This window comes from Ruditapes philippinarum, unplaced genomic scaffold (genome assembly GCF_026571515.1).
Source record: "Ruditapes philippinarum isolate M1 unplaced genomic scaffold, ASM2657151v2 ctg1188_1_1_1_1, whole genome shotgun sequence".
Classification (NCBI taxonomy): domain Eukaryota; kingdom Metazoa; phylum Mollusca; class Bivalvia; order Venerida; family Veneridae; genus Ruditapes; species Ruditapes philippinarum.
In genome coordinates this window covers 82,722-94,881 of record NW_026855112.1, presented here as the reverse complement: position 1 = coordinate 94,881, position 12,160 = coordinate 82,722, and positions in this window count along the sequence as shown.

The window sequence follows — 12,160 nt, the reverse complement described above, 5'->3', positions numbered from 1 at the left end:
GACAAAATGTAACAAAATCTAAGAAATGATAGCATTTGCCAAATCAAGCTCATTTGCCAAATCGTGCGGAAATAATGTTTAAATTAAACAAAAGCCAAGACATGATATAATTTAAATATATGTAGAGTTCGAAAGAAGAAAAGACCAAAGCTAAATGGATTTATTGTCTTTAGACATGAAGAGAACAATAAATGTATTTCACCGAATAATGTCTTTACTTGACTGTATAAAATGTAATATTAATAAAAGATAAAATGTACAACAAATACGTTTACATGTAAAAGGAAGATACATTATATTATTATAGTATTATTATAGTTTAATACATAATATATTCTGTTATGAAAAATTTGTATTTTCTTAAGAAATACTAATTTAAAAGTTAAAATTTGCTTAACTGATTGTCATCCGTTGCATGTTTAAATTTATAACCAGCACGGTGAATTGTATACTTTGAAATCATTTTGTAATTTAGAATCATTCCATGACAAGCGATACGTCAAATGCAAAATATTTACCGGTATGTTCTGCCATCTGTAAATATAAACGTAAATATAAACACATTTATTTTTAAATATAAACACATTTATTTGAATTAGTTTATCTATTCCTTTTCATATAGTAATAAGTGGATTCAACACCGTGAAGACAATTGTATATTTATTAAATGTGTATAAACATATCAACGTCAGTTTTTTCCTTCTTTTGAATGTGTCTCCAACAAACAGAAATGTGTTTATGTGATAGCACCTGCCATAAATTTTGTTTTCTTGTGTTTTTAACATCCAGAAGTGCGTGTGTATGAATGCAAGTGTCTTCATCATCCTGAAGTGCGTTTGTATGAGTGTATGCTACATCAAACATCCTGGGGTGTGATGGTATAATTGAACGTGTCTTTAACATTTTGAAGCGTTTTTGTATCATTGTGTATGTCTATAACTTCCAGAAGTGTCTTTGTATGATTGTGCGTTTCTTCAACATCCTGAAGCATGCATGTATGAGTGTGCGTGTCTTTAGCATCTGGAATTGTGTCTTTATGATTGTACGTAGATGCAACATCCTCAAATATGCTTGATTGATTAAACGTGTCATTATCAACCTGTAGTCTGCTTGTATGATTGTTCATGTCTTCATCATCCTTAAGAAACTTTTCATGACCTTTTCTAGAATATCCATTATATTCCTTTTTAATATCTTGCGTTACACCATAGGCATTATCTCTTTTGCAGTCTTTCAGTAGTTTTTCGTTTAAATGATTGTATGGATTTTCATCTGTTTCTTTAATTGTTAGATTTTCATCTGATTTGTTCACTGTATCATGTTGGGTTTTCAGCTTCATAGCTGAGTTCTCTACTGTATCGTATGTAGCGTCAAAGCTATCCCCTAATTTTACACGCAACTTCAATGTGTTATACACCCCTTTATCCTCCTCACTTCCTTTTTTGGCCATGTCACCAATTGTGTTAATTCCATTTTGTTTAGGATTAAAGTTTACCTGTGCATAATTTACGTTGTCTTCCTGCACATCATTTACTGCGACGTTGCTTGTTCGTGGTACTACCTCATCAATCTGTTCATAAGGGGAATATGAAGGGCCTTCATATACATTGTTGATTATTATGGATGTATCCATTGTGCATTTTGGCGTTATATCAGATGAAAAGATCTTACAAAACACGATCGGCATTTTCCCTCTAAAACAGATTAAAAACAAGTTTACCAGTAACCAGTTGTTCCATACAAATAAATGTGATCAAATAAATAAGTACTGACAAAATGCTGGAAATGTTTTTAAAATCTTATCATTCAAAATGGACATTTTACACTATTTACACTATAATTGTTGAAAGGGAAAATGATTTTTGAAATTTTATTAAATAATATGTCGCGGCATATGTTCTTTTCTGAGAAATTGAAACATAGGAACTGTTTAAATAATACAAAATGGTCCGCAGTAGCCTTTGGTAGTAAACATTATAATTAAACTGGATTTATTTCATGGTTTCATGACCTTGATACAAAATTCAGAAATATAATACCGTCTCTTTGTTAGAATAACTGCTATAACATCACCAACAATTAATAGGAAGGTGGCAACCGAAACTCCAATAGGGATTCCATAATTAGAAGCTGAAAACATTCAAGTAAATTATTAATTCAAATTAAGTGAGTTAAGATTGAATTTTTTTTAATATGAAATGGGCACTCTTAATGTGTTCTTTATAACAATCTCTGTTTCCAAAGCGTGTGAGTCTTAGCGTGAATATTAAATACATTTATTGTTCATTGACCAATAGAACAACATGCAACGTAAACTCATCATATTATAAAACGTGGCCAAACAATTTAAGGAAAAAGATTATTGATTTTGTTTTGAAATTCTGATGCTTACAAATACAAAAATAAACTTACATTTTATATTTTTGGCGCTTTTCATTGTCGAACTATTCATTGAACTGATAATAAAAGTGGTCGAAGTAGAACTTTGTGGAGATATTGATACGCTATCGCCTGAACCTGATGCTGTTGCCGATGTTGATTCCTCACTTGAATTTAATGCCGTTGTTTCTGTAGTTTCAATTAGAGTATTCAATGCAATATCTATAGATTTATATAGTTATTCAAATAAGTATTTCGGTAATGATAGTAATAATTAATTACTTAATCCCCAATATTTTAATGACATTAATAGTATCTTATTAATATTCGGAATACAATGTATTTATTGAAATGAGCATTATATTAACTAGCAAGTGCCGCTTTGATGCTTTCACTTACTATGCCACGAATTGTAACAACGTGAGTTCTTACCATTTTTACAGAGAGCATGTTTCTTCTTCATCTTGCTTTTAGCGAGGAATTTCAACAAGGTCTTACTTTCAGGCGTTCTTCTGTTGAGAAAGCCAAACTTTTTTGGTTCCATGACTGTAGCTAAATATAATCGATACAAACAAGCAGAAATTGTATTTTCTAAGATAATTTTTTTTTATTTAAGTGACTTTATTCCCATTTAATGTAATATAATGATTAAACAGATGAAAGTTAAAAAAGTTTTTATTTTACCACAATTCCTGTCAATTTTATAATCAATTTTGCATAAACGATAAATAACTAAAGTTTCAATAAATACCCGACGGAATTAACCTGTAATGTTCTATTTATAATGGAGTGGGGCAGTCTTTGTGTATTTATATTTAAGGCAGATTTACATTTTACCCTAAACATTTTTTAATATCACCGATACATGTATAACAGTCAGCTTTAAATTTTTTTAGTTAATTTAGCTCAATTCGACAATGAAAATATGAGCATAATATCATTCTAATATTTTAGAAAACATGTATTATTTTTTATTTCTTAAAAGCATTTCAAACTTAAATAGCATTTAAAATTGTCTGGTATTTATAATAGAAAGGATAGTCAAAAAGCCACGCTCTGCTATACACGGCTTGAAACAATAAAGAAGCATTTGACGAATAATGTGTATACACCATAAGTAGTATGATTAACATATCTCAACACTTTACAGTCTACCAGGTACTCGTATGGAAACGTGTCATAGAATTCCACATCTTTTTAATTTATGTTTATTGCTCACTGTAATTGTCTATCCGTTCTGACACGTTAGGTCCATGTATTTGCTTTTATCACAAGATGCAAAAATTATGACTTAAAATGTACACAGGAAATCATCAAATTTATTTACTTACCTTCAAAGCTAAAAATCACATCGCTCCTTATCACCCCTGCCCATGACGATCCCACGAAATCTTGCTCGTTCAGTTGATCTAGCTCTTTTACAGATGTTGGCAATCTTATCTCACGGAAACACACGTTCATGGCATCTCTCCATAGTGCTTTTTGATTATCCTCATAAGCACGCATTTGATGAACTTTGCTATTATCTGTCGGAAATAAAGAATTGATCAACAATGATTTCATCTTAATAATTAAAACAAAAAAGTCATCGGCATTATAGTTTTAAAAATAATTATTCATTGATTATTTACGTATAAAAGGTAGCAAACTTGTAGCAAGACATGAAAGACAATACATGAACTTTCAAAATGTCTTGTATCTATGTTGTGACACAAATCTAGCATGAAAGGTTATAGTTTTGTGATTAATAGTCTTTTCTTATGAAGCATAGCAATGTATGTTACATAATTCCTCATACTGATCAACAAAGTCAAGTCTTAGATCGATTGATCTATTTTAGATCTAAAATCGATTCATATTTTACTCTTGGAGAAAGCATTTAACTAGATAAATCTTCAAAGGTTTGTACGAGTAAATAAATTATTTATGATTATTCATTATGTCATGGAGTGACTATTTTATAATTGAAAATAATAGTCATTACTATATGTGCATATGATTTGACGTGTTTGATTGCAATAAGACCACGACCGTATTGGTTCCGATCCATTATCTTTCTGATAATGTAAACAATCTCCTGTTCCATTGTATGATATTTCTGAAACACAAGAAAGGGAAGACTTAGTACAATTAAAACACAGTATTTGTTTCTTGAACATTGGATATATGTCAAATTCGTTGAGAACATGATGTAAAAATAACAAAGTAAAGGACTTCGTTTTGATCTTATCTTAAAATGAGATATACAAATTAAAAAAAGTTCCTTCGAAGATATTTTCTTTATCAGCAGTTTCTATTTTCTTTGTTTAGATCAAACTGTAAATGAAAAATATACATTGGAGTGATGATTATATTACTTGAGAGGTGCAGTTAGTCAATTTATATAATTATCCACATCAGATACAAGATACAAACATAAAAACTCACCAGATGAGTCAACGGTGTACACTGATATAGAATCATTACCGCCACAGGCAATGTACTCCTGATATCTGCAACCTTTGGTACAGGTTGTTCCAAATTTATTTTGTGGAATCGTGTCGTTGAAGCAAAAGCACTGAATGTCATATAAATATCATAGTTTCAAAAACTTAGAAAGCATTTTTAAATGAGATAATATTAGTTAATAAACAAAACTTCATTAAAATAGTGATATACTTCATGAATTTATTCAGGACTTGTTAATTGATAACCGATAAGTGTTATAGATAGAAAACTGAGGTCATATAATTCAGAAAGCAAACTGTTTATCAGAACCCGTCGTAGTTTTAATTTAGCAACAACCGTTCTAATAATAGCATGTCTTGCTTATAATCTACTGTGATTTTGCTCTAGCCGGATATTATGAAAAGAAGTGTAGCCCCATCTCCAGTTCTTTTATCTAAAATTTTATGTGTTTAATAAAATATAAATACTCATCAAGGACCATTTTGTGTCAGTTTGAAATGTGTAAAACTATTGTTACTTTTTTAAATTTTCAATAAAATAAAACCAGTAATAATAGTGCCTCTTACTTTTTTCTCGCTGACACCTATGAATGTTGTCTTGTTACATGCAGAATAACAGAAACCGGGGGTGTTGTGACAAAATTCTGCTGAAGGAGTTATGTTTTCTACTTTGACACAACCTAAGAATACCATGTTTCAATCAAAACAAAACTAAAATATGATAAAGGTAATGTATGTGCCACACAGTAAGTCAGATGTATACAAATTAAAACACTTCTGTTCTATGATAGTTTCACTCTGTTTTTATTTTCTATTAAAATGACATTATGTAAAAAAATTATTGTCAAGTTGGTTGAATTGAGTATTTATTTCAAAAGATTGACTGTTATAATAGTGATTGACCAACATTGATAATGAAAAACGTTTGGAATAAAATATGAATCTTCTACAATACAAAGACTGCCTTTCTCCTTGTATAAATTGAACGTCAGAAGTAAATTCCGATAGATTATTTACAGAAATTTCATTGAGCCACGTGAGTTATTTATTGATCATTTCAAGTTAAATATAACAGTAAAAGGTATTACGGTTACATGTAAACTTTTTTTGGCTTTCAACTGTTTAATCACTGTATATCCTAGAACGGTCATAATGTCACTTTAAGAAAACTATATAGATTATCAGTGTGTCTTTGCAAAATAATCCCCATAGCCGACATGTCTTATTGATTTAATTCAAAAATTATGAGACTTTTAATACCTTATACAGCTAACGTTTAGTAGATTATTTTTTTTTTTGTGTTCCTGTTATTTCAATTCCCATTCTTACATGCTTCTGGAAAAGGAACCGATAAAATTCTAGGTGCATTATTTTGTAGTGTCATACGTTATATAAACGCGTCTTTTCTTAACATATGTACGTGATAACAGGCCTTAAAATAATATGATTTATGACAAGATAGTATATTGACCGCATGATCGGCTACTACTATTTTATTGCCGGTCTGCTTAAACAGAAATATTTCACAAAAATATCCGGCTGCCAAAAGAGTACAGTACACTTTACCAAAAATACATTTTTCTTGAACAATATGATTTATTTCCTTCTTGAACCTTTTCCAGTATGTTGTAAAATAAAAGGTGCGGTAAATATAAGAAATAACTCGTATTTTTTGACGTTAACATTATTTTGAAGTCCCAATCAGTCCAAAACGGTGAACGGACCTCAGTCTCTGGTGTCTGTTCGTTAAATGTATGGGGGCTGATTTATCGATCGCTCAAATGCTGTGGGGCTATGTATTATCTAATACATTCAAGAGCTCGGTCTGTTTTAATAAGGAAATAGTGTAAAGAGTATTAGAATAATAAAAACTATAACTTGCTTGTTATCTAATACTTAGATCAGTAACTTTTTTATATTGAAATGATTTTTCATCTTCCGGGAGGTTTAAAGTGGTTGGTAACAATGGGCATTAGTATTTTAAATATACATAGATCCAGACATGTCTTTGTTTTAATTATCAGATTAGTGGATAAAATATATCAATACCACCACAACCTATTAGTTAACAAAAGAATACATATCAATTTTTATGGTGAAATATATTGTTATTCAAATAAAAAAGCCAAAGTAGGGATCTATCAATTGATAAAAACATAAGGAATAAATCATTTGGATATACTTATTAAAAATTTCCTAAAAAAGAAAATAGAGTTCTTAATGATTCAATATGAAGAATTGTATGATGAATTATGATTAATAATATCTGTCATATTTTGCGGTTCGGATCGGAATATCCGTCCCGAGGTGACCCGCCCATAAATCAGTAACGAGGCTTGCCGAGTTACCGCCCATGGGCGGGTGACCGAGGGACGGATATTCCGATCCGAACCGCAAACATATGTCAGATATTTTTTCTTGCATATTCTACCATATTCTATTATATTTTAAATTCTTTATCTTTATTTTCAATGAAGATTTATATCATTACAACCGTAACTACTTTCATTCAACAGCGTATGAATTACAAAATCATTCATAACGGTAAAATGACGTCATCTTTATCGTGCCATTGTACAGCACGCGACTCTTCTGGAACCCCCATGCCAGATGAAATTTCCGGCATGGGTAAAACTAACGGAAACGCCAGTCTGATATGCAAGAAATAGAGGATATTGAATGAGTGTAAGTTCAATACTGAATTTATTGCACGAGTTGAATAAAATTATATTATGCGAGCCTCTGGCGAGCATAATATTATTTTATTCAACGAGTGCAATAAATTCAGTAATGAACTTACACGAATTTAATATTCTATTTATCACATACCCAAAATAAAGACCGTTTAAAGTGAAACAAGAGTCATTTTTCATTGACGCGCCTATAGTATAACGCTAACATTTAGCGCGTCTTTACACTATGTTTGTATAACGCTAATGACGTCACGTCAAAATATATGCACGGCCGTGCAATACCATATTTACGGAGTCGCAAAATCGGCACGGGTGTGTGATAAACTTTGATCTGGAACAGTTTATATTATTTACTATATATTGATATTTAATATCGGATCATGTATCATACACTTACCAGCAACATTGATATATATTGCCTTCGTGATTCATTGAAATGTATTATACTTAATTACTTTCAACTAAGTTATTACGGTATTACATACTTTCCATTATGGACCAATTAATTTTCAAGTGCAGACACTTAATTATGTATAAAGTATAATAAATGTTTAATGCATTTTTACATACGTAAATAATAACGAACCAATGTAATGGAAGGCTGTAGCAACCAAATAGTATCCTACCCACACGTCGTCGTTTCCAGTCAAATTGTAGTTTACGGGCAAATTCTTCCTGGATCCAGCGAATAAAATAGTAGGTGTTTCAATTGTGCAATTGCTAGTTGCATTATCCCACGTCATTTCATATGATGTGATAAATGATGAACCTATATGTTACAAAATATCAGATTTTTAGCGGTAGAATGTAATGTACAGATTATTGATCTTACCGTGTAATAAGTATTGAAAACAAATATACTTTTAATGCTTGTAAATACAATAAAGAATTCATTTTTAAGAAGCATAACATGTTTAAACCTTGTATTGCTCTATTTCGTCTTTATCAAAATGATTTAGTTTGCAATGTGTTAGTCAGGACTTTTTTGAATTTGACGTTCATCTCCGGTATCTTCCTTCTATCCATCTACGTTTGATGTAGTAAAAATAATCTTCAGTCGCATATTGTTGCCTTGTTACCATAGGCATACTCGGGTAGGAAATTTTATTTGAAGTGTTCCCGATTTCTGTTTGGACATCAGTACTTCTTTGTTCTTAGCGAATAACTTCTCTTCATTTAGGACAATAGTGAGCTTTGGAGAACGAATGTATTTTAACACATTGCCCTCAGTAAATCAATGAAACGATCTGTTCCTTGCGCTCTTATCGTGAACCTGACCGGAGTGACACAAATGCTGAGATCAATACATATGTAAGTTTTATTGAACTGTCGTTTTATGTCATAAAATGTTAATACACATTTTTAAAAAATGTTTGACATCCAATACGTGTATGAAGGATAAGTTTACACTAAGTTATTATCTACGTGTGTACTATTTTCCATTGTTAATATATATATAATCGTTAAATAACATGTACACAAACCGTCGTTAATTATTACCAGTCTTAGTGTCCTGTCATGTGACCGTTGCCTTTACCTTGTTGATCTTTATTCTCGTTGTTTAAAAGATATAATAATAAATTCAATCATTTAAAAAAATATTTCTAATCCAGAAATATAGCTTTTATGGTCGCAACAGTGCTGCTTATTATTATTAAAAGATAAAAAAAAAAGAAAATAAAAAATTATCAAACTGAATTAATATTAGTATATATTAATATTGATATAAAATGCATATTAAAGTAATAATTTTAGAAATCTTACAATTTCTAGTTTTTGTATTTTCATGTGTACACAGATTTTATTCTAATCCATAAATATTTGACTTTGCCTTTATTCTGGACCATTGGATGACTGACAACAATTCACGGCTTACGGGGAAAATTATCAGGTGAAACTCCAAATTCGTTTGCGAAGTATTTTTTATCGGCGGTCATTCACTATTGTTTAGTAGGAAGAAGAGAAAACAGAAACACAATAACGTATACTTATATATTGTGCAGCAAAGCAGAACGTGCCGGCGATATGCACAATTAGGGATGGTACGGATCACAACTGTGAATTTTTATTGACATCCAACCCACAGTTTGACCTGTGAAAGACGGACAAGCTAAATGCGGACGGACGAACAGACGGACGGACGGCGATGACAAAAACAATATGGTCATTTCATGCAGCCAAGCGGAACGTGGCGGCGATATGCACAACTACGAATGGTATTGATCACTCCTATTAAGTTTTATTGAAATCCCGCCAGCAATTTGACCTGTAAAAACCGGACAAGATTTTCTATTGGTAGCCATTTTAGGCAGTATAGGAGAACGCACATCCATCTGGGCATGGAATGTTTCACCTCTATGTAGTATTATTGAAATTCCAAATGCAGTTCAACCTGTGAAAGTCGGACACAATTTTTCAATTTTTAGCTCTTCCGGGACCTCATTTTGTGCAGCAGAGCGAACGTGCCGACGATACACACATCTAAGGATTGAAATTATCACTTCTATGAAGCAGTTTGACCTATAAAAGCCGGTCAAGATTTTTCAAATTATAGTTCTGGCTGCCATTTTGTGCAACCATGCGGAACGTGTGGGCGATATGCGCAACAAAGGGTGGTGCTTATCACTCCTGTGAAGTTTAATTAAAATCCATTATGCAGTTTGACCTGTTGAAGCCGGACAAGGTTTGTCTATTTTTAGCTCTGGTGGCCATTTTGTACAGACAAGCTGAACTTTGCCGGCGGTATGCACAATTAAGGATGGTACTGATCACTCTTGTGAAGTTCCATTGAAATCCTGCCAGCAGATTGAACATTGAAAATCTGACAAGCTGAATGTTGACGGACGGACAGACTGCGAAGGCAAAAACAATATGTCTACCAGATATGTTGGGGGATATTATAATATAAAAGACAAGAATAAAGATCAACAAGGCAAAGGCAACGTTTACAGGACGAAGCCCCGACACACCAAGGTAGGACGCCCAGAAGGCACCAAACCAAAACCTGGAGTGGACATATGGGCGGTGAAAGTAATGGGACATGTAATGTGTGACATAATATAAACTAAAACGGGCCCATATGGGAATAAAAGGGATAAGGGCTGAAAGGTTGAAAAGGGGAAGAGGTTAAAAAATGGGAGGGGTGTGAGAAAATACCTACCGTAAATAACGATCCAACAAGGCAGACATCACAAAACATGTAAACATTCAAAAACAAGTAACAATACAGACATGAAAAACACAAACAATAATCTCACCTTTAGAACTGGATATCCAAAATATAACAATTAAAATTGACTTCGCTATTTTCGCCATTTTAAAACTACTTATTTTATTTAGATGTTTTACTACCTGATAGATGTGTGTGTTGTAAACCAACCTAACAAGGAAAATAAAACATTCTTTACAAAATACACACAAAAGAATAAAACGTGTTAAACATCGTCGAAACAATATTCATCATTAAAGAAATGTATGCGTTTGTCTTCACAATCTTCCGTATGCTATAAAAAGGAATAAGGCATTTCATAAGGCGCAATAAAGATTAATTACATAACGTAATTGGAAACATTATTCTGTTTGAGATGAATGTTAGAATAACCTGAAATAAACGCAAAACTTCCACTTGATTCACATTTTAAGTGTCTTTATTGGAAGATTGTGTGATATTTTATTATTCATTATCACATTTTGTCAATTATCATTCAACTGTATTGAATAACTATCTATTCGAATATCATTTCTCATATTATATCAAATATTTCTCTACTGAAAAAAAGAGAATCAATGCACACGATAAAATTATATTAACGCCTGCAGTTATTTTTATCTTTTTTCCTAGGCCATGCATGGGATTCGAGTAATAATAAGTTCAAATTAGCGAAGTACTTGCAAAAATCACGACGTCACCTATCTCGAAAACGCCTGCACTTTGCTTAATTTTTAACCAGGTTAAAATTATTTTACATAACTTTAATATATTTACAAATATGCAATTAATAAACTGTGTCAAAGATACAGAGAATTCGGAACAAATTTTAACAAATGTTATGAAGACATATCTTATGAGTTTCAACATAAATGCTTCAAATTTTCAACTTCATGAGGAATCTCTGCATTTATTACTCGTAATGGTTTTTTTACAAACATGCATGAGGTTCTTCAGCGTTTGCGCTATATATAGGAGTAAAACATTTTTTAGTGGAATTATTTTCTAACAAATGTTCGGCGCGCAGTAGGTCATCTTTTGAGACTTCTGTGAGGATTTGTAAAATTTGAAAAAAAGTTTTAACCAAACAGAAAATGCATAGACCGGTATGAACATTTCTTAAAAAATGTAATAACCGGGCGTGAAAAAAAAACTCTTAAACTTTATTATCTTTTCTTTAAAATTAGATAAGAAAATGTGTTATATATATGCTTGATTAAGAGATACTCCCCTTATGCCTGCTGCGATAGAGATACGTGGCTATACAAGCAGTTTAATGAGCTTTAAAATATCAGATAAAAGAATTATAAAAAGAAACATGTTATATTTGTAAATTTGATTGTTACAAATTTCATAGGGGTTTCGCCGGGGTTTATCCGACCACTTTCAAAATTTATTTTTTAACTGGAACTAGGAGGCTTGTAAGTTTTAAG